A 9,464-nucleotide genomic window follows, 5' to 3' on the forward strand; every position below is an offset into this window, starting at 1 on the left:
ATGCACTGTTGCTAAGAAGGTAAATTGGGGCAGCCACTAGGGAAAACAGTATGGGGTTTCTCAAAAAATTCAAAATAGAACTACCATATGATCCAGCAATTTCACTTCTGGGTATTTAACAAAGAAAACAAGAAAACCCATTTGAAAAATTAAAAAAAAAAATCAAAACAACTTTTCCTGTAGGAGCTACTAAGGTTGAGAGGAGCATGACCACCTTCTCTTCCTGCCATGGCGTGTGCGTGCCCACTGATATCAACGTACTCTGAAAAAGGGGAGTCATCTGGCAAAAATGCCACTTTGCCTGGCATGTTCAGGACTCCCATTTGACCAGGTATTGTGAACTTTGCTCACACCAACTTGTGCAAAAACAACGGACAGCCCTATGCTGTCAGTGAATTAGCAGGCCATCCAACCAGTGCTGAGGCGTGGAGTTCACATTGCCCGCCACAGTGGGATTCACAGTTCTGGCCAGGGTATTTTTGGAAACATGTGGTGGGGGCTGCATGTTTGCACAAACCAAAACCTGGTGCCATTGTCACTGCATGGTGAACACAGCACACGAGTGATATGCCATCTGCTCTTCCCCCGCTGCCTCGGCCTTCCCAGCTCTGGTCATGTCTTCATGTCATCCTACTGAGGGAACTCCTGGACCATTTTTGGTGGTTGAAGGTACAGTTGAAGGCTACAATAAGACCACGCAGGTTGTTTTGCTTCTTAAGAAACTTAAGGCCTGGAGTGATAGCAAAAAGTTCTGTGCCTCTCAGCAAATGAGAGCTGGCAGGGGCAAAATGAGAAGCTGTTGTTGTACCCATCGCAGAGGACCCTGCCTCATCTATAATGAGGGACACCATATCATCATCACCTTCAGAAACATCCCTGGAATTACTCTACTTAATGCAAGCAAACCGAACATTTTGGAACTTGTTCCTGGTGAGCATGTGGGACATTTCTGCATTTGGACTGAAAGTGCTTCCCGTAGGTTACATCATCTGCATGGCACTTGACATAAAGCTGCCTCCCTCAAGAGCAACTACAGCCTTCTCATGCACAAGTTGCTCAGCAGACGTTACCAGAATCTTGTAAAGCCCAGAAATCCAAAGAGACCTCCGAGCACCACACAAGAGGATTCATCACAGTCCTAAAGAAGAATCCGCTGAAAAATCTGAGAATTGTGTTGAAGCTAAACCCATATGCGAAGACTGCAAGCCAGAACACCGTTCTTTACCAAAGCAAGAATCACAGACTCCAGATGGATGAGGCAGCTGCAGCATTAGAAGCCAAATCAGATGAGAAGGGAGCCTGTGACAGGGAAGAAAGGAAAGGACAGAAAGGGAAGGGAAGGCGAAAGGGAAAGGGAAAGGAAAGGAAGAAGCAGAGGAAGCCTCTGGGGGAAAAAAAGTTGCAGCTACCAAGAAACCAGCAGCTGAGAAAAAGTCTGTAGAAAAGAAACCCACACTCCACAGAAGAAAAGAAACCTGCTGCATAAACTTAAATTTGTTTATTCCATAAATGCCCAATCATTTTTGACAGCTAATTTTGAATAAATATCTGATAAGAAGATAGTGAGGGGGAAGAAAAGATCCAAACAATATCGTATTGGCATATAACACCTCTGTGTTCACTGCAGAGTTATTTACAACAGCTAAGACATGGAAACAACCTAAGTGTCCATTGATGGATGAATAAAGAACTTGTGGTTCTTTATTTAAACACAATAATATTCAGCTATTAGAAGAGTGAAAACTTGCTATTTGTGACAATATGGGTGGACATAATAGGCATTATGCTAAGTAAAATAAATCAGAGAGACAAACATCATGTGATCTCTCTTACACGTGGAAACTTAAACAAGCAAACAAAACAAGCTTAGAGATACAGAGAACAGATTGGTGGTTGTCAGAGATGGAGGCTAGGAAGTGGGAGAAATGGGTGAATATTTTTTAGTTTAAATAAATTAACAATAAATTACTGAAGTTAAGCAATTAAAATCCAAAAGTAGATTCAAAAATGATACATCATCACCAAGATATAGTCCACAAAATCAAAGATACTTGAATAATAGAAAAGCAATAAATAAAAATCCATTACATTATAAAATTAGAGAAGTATCATATGATCATCTTCATTGATATCAAAAGATTTTTGACAAAATTCACACCAATTCTTGTTCCAATCATTCAGATGGACTTTTCCTATAACATCATTAAGCATATATGTGAAGTATATTCATATACATGTATATCTCATCATATATATACAGATATGCATATATTTGCACACTTATATCAGTATTTAGACATATATACATATGTATTCACATGTGTATGTGCATGGGTGTATATACATAAATACATATATAAATATGTCTATATATTAGTAAAAATTAACATTAGTGTCAAATAACATTAAATACTGTTTAGAGACACATATATATGTAGTAAACATGTAAAGATGTAAATGGAAATGAAAAATACCAATTCAGGATTCAAAAGGAAAAGAGGAAGCACAAGATTGGCAAATATAATTAGGGGTCCAACTATATATATAATTTCTATTTCTTGAGTTGGCAGATGGGTACCTAGGGTTTCATTTTTCTCTGTACAGTTTTTGTATGTCTGATATAGTTCAGGAGAAAAGGAGATAAAAGGAGAAGAGAACACAGCTTTTTGAAATCAAGACAAAACTCAGTTCCAATCTCATCCCTGAAGTTTCCTGGCTGTGAAACCTTGACTAGGTTATTCAACTTCCCTGAGCTTGAGTTTCAACTGTAAAATGAGGGTAATAACAGCTTATCCACTTCCTGAAACTATGTTTCATTATTTAGCGGAGTAATAAACACCTAGTGTTCACTTAATGTATTTGATACTTTTCCTGAATTATTTCAATAAGGCCAACTTTAATTAAGTGTGTATATGTGCATTCCAAATGTGTGTGGGGGAGGCATGTTTATAGGGCAAATACATTTCAGTTTCTTGGAGCACAACACTTGGGTTCCTATGATTTTACCATCCTTTTTTTACATATAAAGTTTTTATTTTGCTCTTCCTGTTTTAATTTTAAACATAGAAGGGACCATTTCTAGACAATCAATAGAACAGCTGCTAGGGGAAAAAATAGAAATAAAAGGGCTAAATGATTGAACGTTGACACTTAAAAGAATAGTTTTGCAGTTGACAGCTGTGTATCCCAGAAATAAAATATCTGATAAATACTCATAACAAAGAGCAAAAATTGCTGTCTAATACGGAGAATTCATAGCTGGAGAGCTAAGAACTATTGAAAAACAATGACAAAATTTCAGTATTGACCTTAATTTTCTACATGAGTTATAGTTACATGATAAGAAACAATGAAAAGAATAATAAATCCCCTCACAAAGTCTAAATTTTATGGCGTTCAAGGCATAAATGAGCACTGTGAAATATATTTTAGATATCATTTTAACCTTTTAAAACATGTTTTGAGGGGCGCCTGGGTGGCGCAGTCGGTTAAGCGTCCGACTTCAGCCAGGTCACGATCTCGCGGTCTGTGAGTTCGAGCCCCGCGTCAGGCTCTGGGCTGATGGCTCGGAGCCTGGAGCCTGTTTCCGATTCTGTGTCTCCCTCTCTCTCTGCCCCTCCCCCGTTCATGCTCTGTCTCTCTCTGTCCCAAAAATAAATAAACGTTGAAAAAAAAAAAAACATGTTTTGAATACTGAACAACAAATGTAGGTCATTGTCAACGGCGATGTTCTCCTTTAATTCCCACAATTTGTCTCTGTTCTTGTCCTCTTACTCTACCGACAGACATCACACCATGTCTCTCTCTCTCTCTCTCTCTCTCTCTGTCTGTCTCTCTCTCTCTCTCTCTCACACACACACACACACACACACACACACACACACACACCAGTCTTGTGTCTTTCATCCTCTCAGTGGAGTAATCCTTTGTCTTCTCTCTGTGAAGACAGCTTGTGGAATTAGCGTCGATACCCAAATGTGAAGTCACATTTGCTGAATGTAACACATTGAGCAAGTTTTTGCTTCTCTGAGCTTTAGTTTTATTGCAAAATAGGGATTAAAGTGAGCTAACATATAATACAGACCTTTAAGAAAAAATTTAGAGTCATCACTCAAATGCAAGATATTATTAATCTCAGGAAATACTGTAAACTGGGTAGTAGAAAGGACCAGTTTCTAGGTGGTTCTTCTCCCAGGAAACAAAACAAGCGCCTTAGTGTCTATTTGGCTTCCTGTTTCTGTATCTCAACAACAGCAAAAAGCAGATGTATGTGAACATTTCTCTGTTGTCTTCCTACACTTGATCTTAGGCAAAAGGCCGAGAAGCTCTATGATCTTCCTTAGGTTATATGCACTTCACAGTTCATGTGGATTACATAAGTTTTTGTTTCTTCATTTAACAAATACTAATTAAATGCCTTTATACCTTTCACATGTCAGGCACTGCACTAGGTGTTTTGGACACATCCATTAAAAGAAACAAAGATCCTTGCCCTTTTGGAGCTTAGCATTCTATCTGGGGGTAGGAGGTGGGGGGTGGAGGAGGCAGAAGACAATGAATAGTAAATATTGAAAAAAAAAAAAGTAATATTCACAAGCATGTTAGAAGATGGCAAATTCTATGGGGAAAAAATGGGCAGAGAAAGGAAAGGAAATGGAGAGAGTTTTGAGGAAGGGGTTGCAATCTAGGTGGAAGGAGAGGCTGGGTACACCATCTAATTGGGTAGGTCTCCATGAGGAAGCGACTTTTGAATAAAGACTTGAAGGGTGAGGGAATTACTCAGGAGAATATCTAGAAAAGAACTTTCCATGAAAGGGAATACTTAGTGCCAAAGACCAAAGGTGGAACTTTCTTGTCCTGTTTGACAGAGCAACCAGGCCCTCGTGTGTGGAGAGGGGTGAGTCTGGGGAGAGTACCGGGAAAGGAAGTTGGAAAATAACATCTTCAAAAATACCTTACTAAAATACCTAAAAATATCTTACTTAAAACTCGTGACTCTTACCAAAACTTTCAAAAAAACTTTCCATACATTTTAAAAGCCATGACTTCAATTTTTGTTCTGATGCCTATGATTATTTCCATGAATAATTGACTACCTTGTGTTACACGTTACTGGTAGAACACATTTGGTATCCCGCCATTTACCCTTCTCCTTCAGCCTCTTCCCTCTTTTATGGCTATCATCAGCTTTAAAAAGCGGGAAGCCCTCTCCCACATACCCTGAACTTGTTCTCACAGCTGCTCCCTGGAGGTTGTAGTTTCTCTCCAGGTTTTATCCTCGCTCCCCATCAAAGTCCCTCTAAATTGTTATTCCGCAGGGAAAGCCTTTTCTTTCCCTTTATGTCCTTCGTCCAGCTGCCCAAAGAAAATTACTGTTAACAAGAGAGAAAACCTAATGAGTCCTCATTCTATTTCATTACAAAGAAGAGGAGAACAGGGTAAACCCAAGTCACAGATCACGTAATTTAAAAATCAACTCTGTCTGTCCCAAGTTGAAGTCAAAGAAATGGAGGTGAAAAGGTGTTCACTGCTTTTCTTTCATCACAAAGAACAGTGTGGTGTTGTAGTCTCTTACTGCTTATCCCAGGCAGGGATCTTACATTTACCTCTAAGACATAAGAGAAAGTAGGCTTTCCTCCATCAAAATTTCTTCCTCGGCTCAGACTTTGTTTCACGGAATTAAATTTATATTTAGCAGATAAAGCTATTTAGTATTTTGCCAGGTTTGCACTAGGAAGGGTTTAGATTTTTTTTCTCAGAAATTTTAATAAAACATAAACTGGTTCCACCAGGATTATTTTTAAAAATTCAGACTATCTGATCTTTAGGGCAGGATTTTTTTTTGAACAGCTGTAATTATTTTCTAACACCTTCTGTAATACATCATTGTGCTGTTTTATAGCACATTTGGGTAATAAATTTTTTATTCATTTTACCCAAATTCTGACATCCTATAGATCTGGCATTAAATTATTTTGTTTAGGATTCTACTTTTAAGTAGCTGGATGTCAAAATAACTTAAAAGGATGTTGTAAGAAGAATGAACAAAGAGAAAACAACCCTCCTTCACTGTGGCAGGTTTCTATGGATGCACTTCTGTGTATAATAGAAGATCATGTCACTGAGGAATCTAGTATAAAGAGGACATTTGAGAGAGCTTGCATTCTTCGCGAAGTAGGGGCTGTTAATTGGTTCAGTTCAAAGAAAGAGAGCCCTGAAATGTATTGTATTTCTCTATATTCTTATTTCGCCTCTACAACTAGTTTGCTTTATTTTGATTTACCCACTTCTCCTGTTCTACCACCCATATACACACACTCCCTTTGCTGGAAATGCTATCTTCTTTAATGGCAGTGAATAGAATCATCATCGTTTTCCAAACCTCTAAGCAGTAGACAGACATATTTTCTGATGTGTTTTCCTCAGAGGAGGTCAAGTTTACTATTTCCCCTTTGTTTAGAAATCCCAAGGCTTATGCTGTGTCTGGGCCATCCCTCAAGTTCCCTTGAAAAGAGTTAAATGAAACGGGTAAACACAAACACTAGAGAGTTTCCTTCTGCCAGTTTTCAAGATTAATATAGTTCTTCTTTGACCACAATGACCATATTAACCAGTCAATCAATAATAAAGAATAGAGGAAAATAAAAAGTGGGGTATCTTGAAAACATCAGCAAAAAAAATCATGAGAAATATTAGCATAGTTGACTGTATAATGAATTTGTCTTTATAAAATTAAATACATTTCCATATATCACAAAACTATTATAAATACAGATAGTGTAATCCTGGAAAGGAATACAAAGAAATGTGTGTCATTGGTTATCTCTGCTGAAGGGACTGGAGAGGTTAATTTTAAATAAAACAGACTACTACCCTAGTGATAGAATAGTGAAATGGGCACTCTTTGAAATTGCTGGTGAATGTCTAAATTAAGCATTCTGTCAAGAAAGCAATTTGCAGTATCGATCAAGGACCTTGAAAGTTTTCATGACTTTAACTTTAGTAATTCCATTTTTTTAGGAATTTATTCTAAGCTAAAATGGAGAGGAGGGTTTTTGGTTATTTTTTTCCCCCCAAATTTTGTTACTGAAGTGTTTTTTATAGAAGTGAAAATGTAGGAAAACTTAAAAGCCCCAAATTAGATAGGATTAGGTAATCTCTTTTTTATTTCCCAGTTATTTTGAACAAAAGCTTACTAAAACAGCCATCATACTTGGTTCTCTTCATTTGCATGGTTATCTTCTTAAGAAATGAGTGCTCAGGGGGGCACCTGGGTGGCTCAGTTGGTTGAGCATCTGACTCTTGAATTCAGCTCAGGTCCTAATTCCAGGGGCATGCAATCACACCCCACAGCTGGCTCCACGTGTAGCCTACTTAAGATTCTCTCTCTCTCTCTCTCTCTCTCTCTCTCTCTCTCTCTCTCCTTCTCTCTCTCTCTCTCTCTGACCCTCTCCCCAACTCATGTGTGTTCTCTCTCTCTGAAAGAAAATAAGATTTAAAAATGTAGCTTCTAAAAAGAATTTTCATCTCTGTGGGGTACCTGGGTGGGTCAGTCAGTTAAGTGTCCCACTCAATTTCGGCTCACATCATGATCTCATGGTTCATGAGTTTGAGCCCCACGTTGGGCTCTGCACTGACAGTGCGGAGTCTGCTTGGAATTTTCTGTCTCCCTCTCTCTCTGCCTCTCTCTCTGTCTCTCAAAAATAAATAAATAAACATTAAATTTTTTTTCGCCTCTGTAACCCCAGAGCTTCCTATAATAACTGGGGCCCGTGAGGTTCTCAGTTAATATTTGTAAAATCAGTAAAATTTCACTTTATCTGTCATACAATCCATAATGACCAGTAAGATTACTATTTTTCCCCACCCCCCCCACTGCCTACACACCCATAAACATGAGAATAATTCATTCCATTTTTGCAGTTTAGCAAATTGGATTGTTTAAAACAAACTGAATTTAGGTATATCCATTTATACATATAGATAGAGCTATTGGCACAGTCATAAACAAACTGAATTATATCTCAGTATATTACCATGGCTGGTAATAATGTAAAGATAATAATAAGTAAGATAAGAATATATTTCAATTCAGATTTAAGATTTTATATGTAATTTTCAATGCTTGGGAAAACCAACCAATTCAATATCAAATGAATCCCAGAAGATATGTGAAGCTGATCAATGTGGAATAAAAATTATAGAGTTTAGAAAATCGATGTCATATATGTATATATGAAGATTCAGGCCATTTTCTGTATCTTAAAAGTAATTTTAACTAAGCTGTTTTAAGAGGCAGTCTGTTGAGTGTAAGTCTCCTAATTCAGCTCAATTACACCCCAGAGCAATGAGAAAAATTGCAGGTGAGTTCACAAGACAGTGTGGGAAAACTATTTTAGACTGTTATTGGGAAGTTGTCTGTACATAGAAGTGTAATAGCTGCACTTCAATCCAATTCTGGTCTTTGCAATTTCCTCTAAGATGTGCCAATCCTCAGTAAATTGTATGAGAAGGGAACAATGAAATCATTACTTACCTGAATTGTAATACATTCGTATCTTACTCTAGGAGTAGAATTAAATAAATCAATAGATGGAAGGGTTCATGTGTAGAAGATTGAAGTGCCCACACATGCAACTTTTATTCAGAGTTTGAGGGTGGGAGGAAGTAGAAAACTATTTCAATATTAAAGAATTAGAATACTAGTGGAATTTTTAAAAAGCATGAAGAATTAAATCCACGTAATTACCAAGTATGTCTTAATGTCATGTAACTCTGGATAACATTTAAAAATCATATATGAAAAAAATGAACAGCTAAATGATGGGCAAGAGAGAGAAAACGCACCTTAACCAACTCAAATAATTCCTCTAGAAAGGAGAAGAAAGGAAGAGAGGGAAGGAGAAAGGAAAGGAGGAGCAAAAGAAAGAAGGAATCTAGAGCTTGTATAGCACCTAAGCCACTGTCTTATAGGGTATTGACTACCTCCTGGCCAGGTGGGCAGTAGACATGATCTTGTCAAGCCTAAAGGCAGAAACAATATGGCATACCAGAAACATGGACTTTGAAGTAAAGGTCCTAAAGTTCTGAAACTCAGTTTTACAATGACCAGCTAAGACAGTCTGATCAAAATAATTCCTTAACGCTCTATATCTACATGTGCAAACAAGCTTTATCTGTATCATAATATCTTATAGGGTAAAATCATATATTTTCCCTTTAATAAATGTTTCTCTAAGTGCTTCTCAGTAAATAACACCTTTCCTTTTTCTCAGAGCTACAGGGAAAAAAGGGGGTACATACTAATCAAAGCTATGTTTAGTTGCAAACATTATTTTCTGAATTCTTCAAGATTGCTATTGCAACTTTTTAGATGATTGGGGTGTTTGTAGCTCCAAGAATCCTGAAAGTGAAGCTGAGTTTTCAATTAAGGACTCTGGGTCCAAGACTCAATGTAGAGAAAG

General features: G+C 37.6%; 1 pseudogene; it reads left to right on the plus strand.

The window, feature by feature from the left end:
- The first annotated feature begins 228 nt into the window (after nucleotides 1-228).
- LOC123603158 lies at nucleotides 229-1,735 on the plus strand (annotated as a pseudogene).
- The last annotated feature ends 7,729 nt before the right edge of the window (nucleotides 1,736-9,464 follow it).

Source organism: Leopardus geoffroyi, chromosome A1 (assembly GCF_018350155.1).
Source record: "Leopardus geoffroyi isolate Oge1 chromosome A1, O.geoffroyi_Oge1_pat1.0, whole genome shotgun sequence".
Taxonomy (NCBI): Eukaryota; Metazoa; Chordata; class Mammalia; order Carnivora; family Felidae; genus Leopardus; species Leopardus geoffroyi.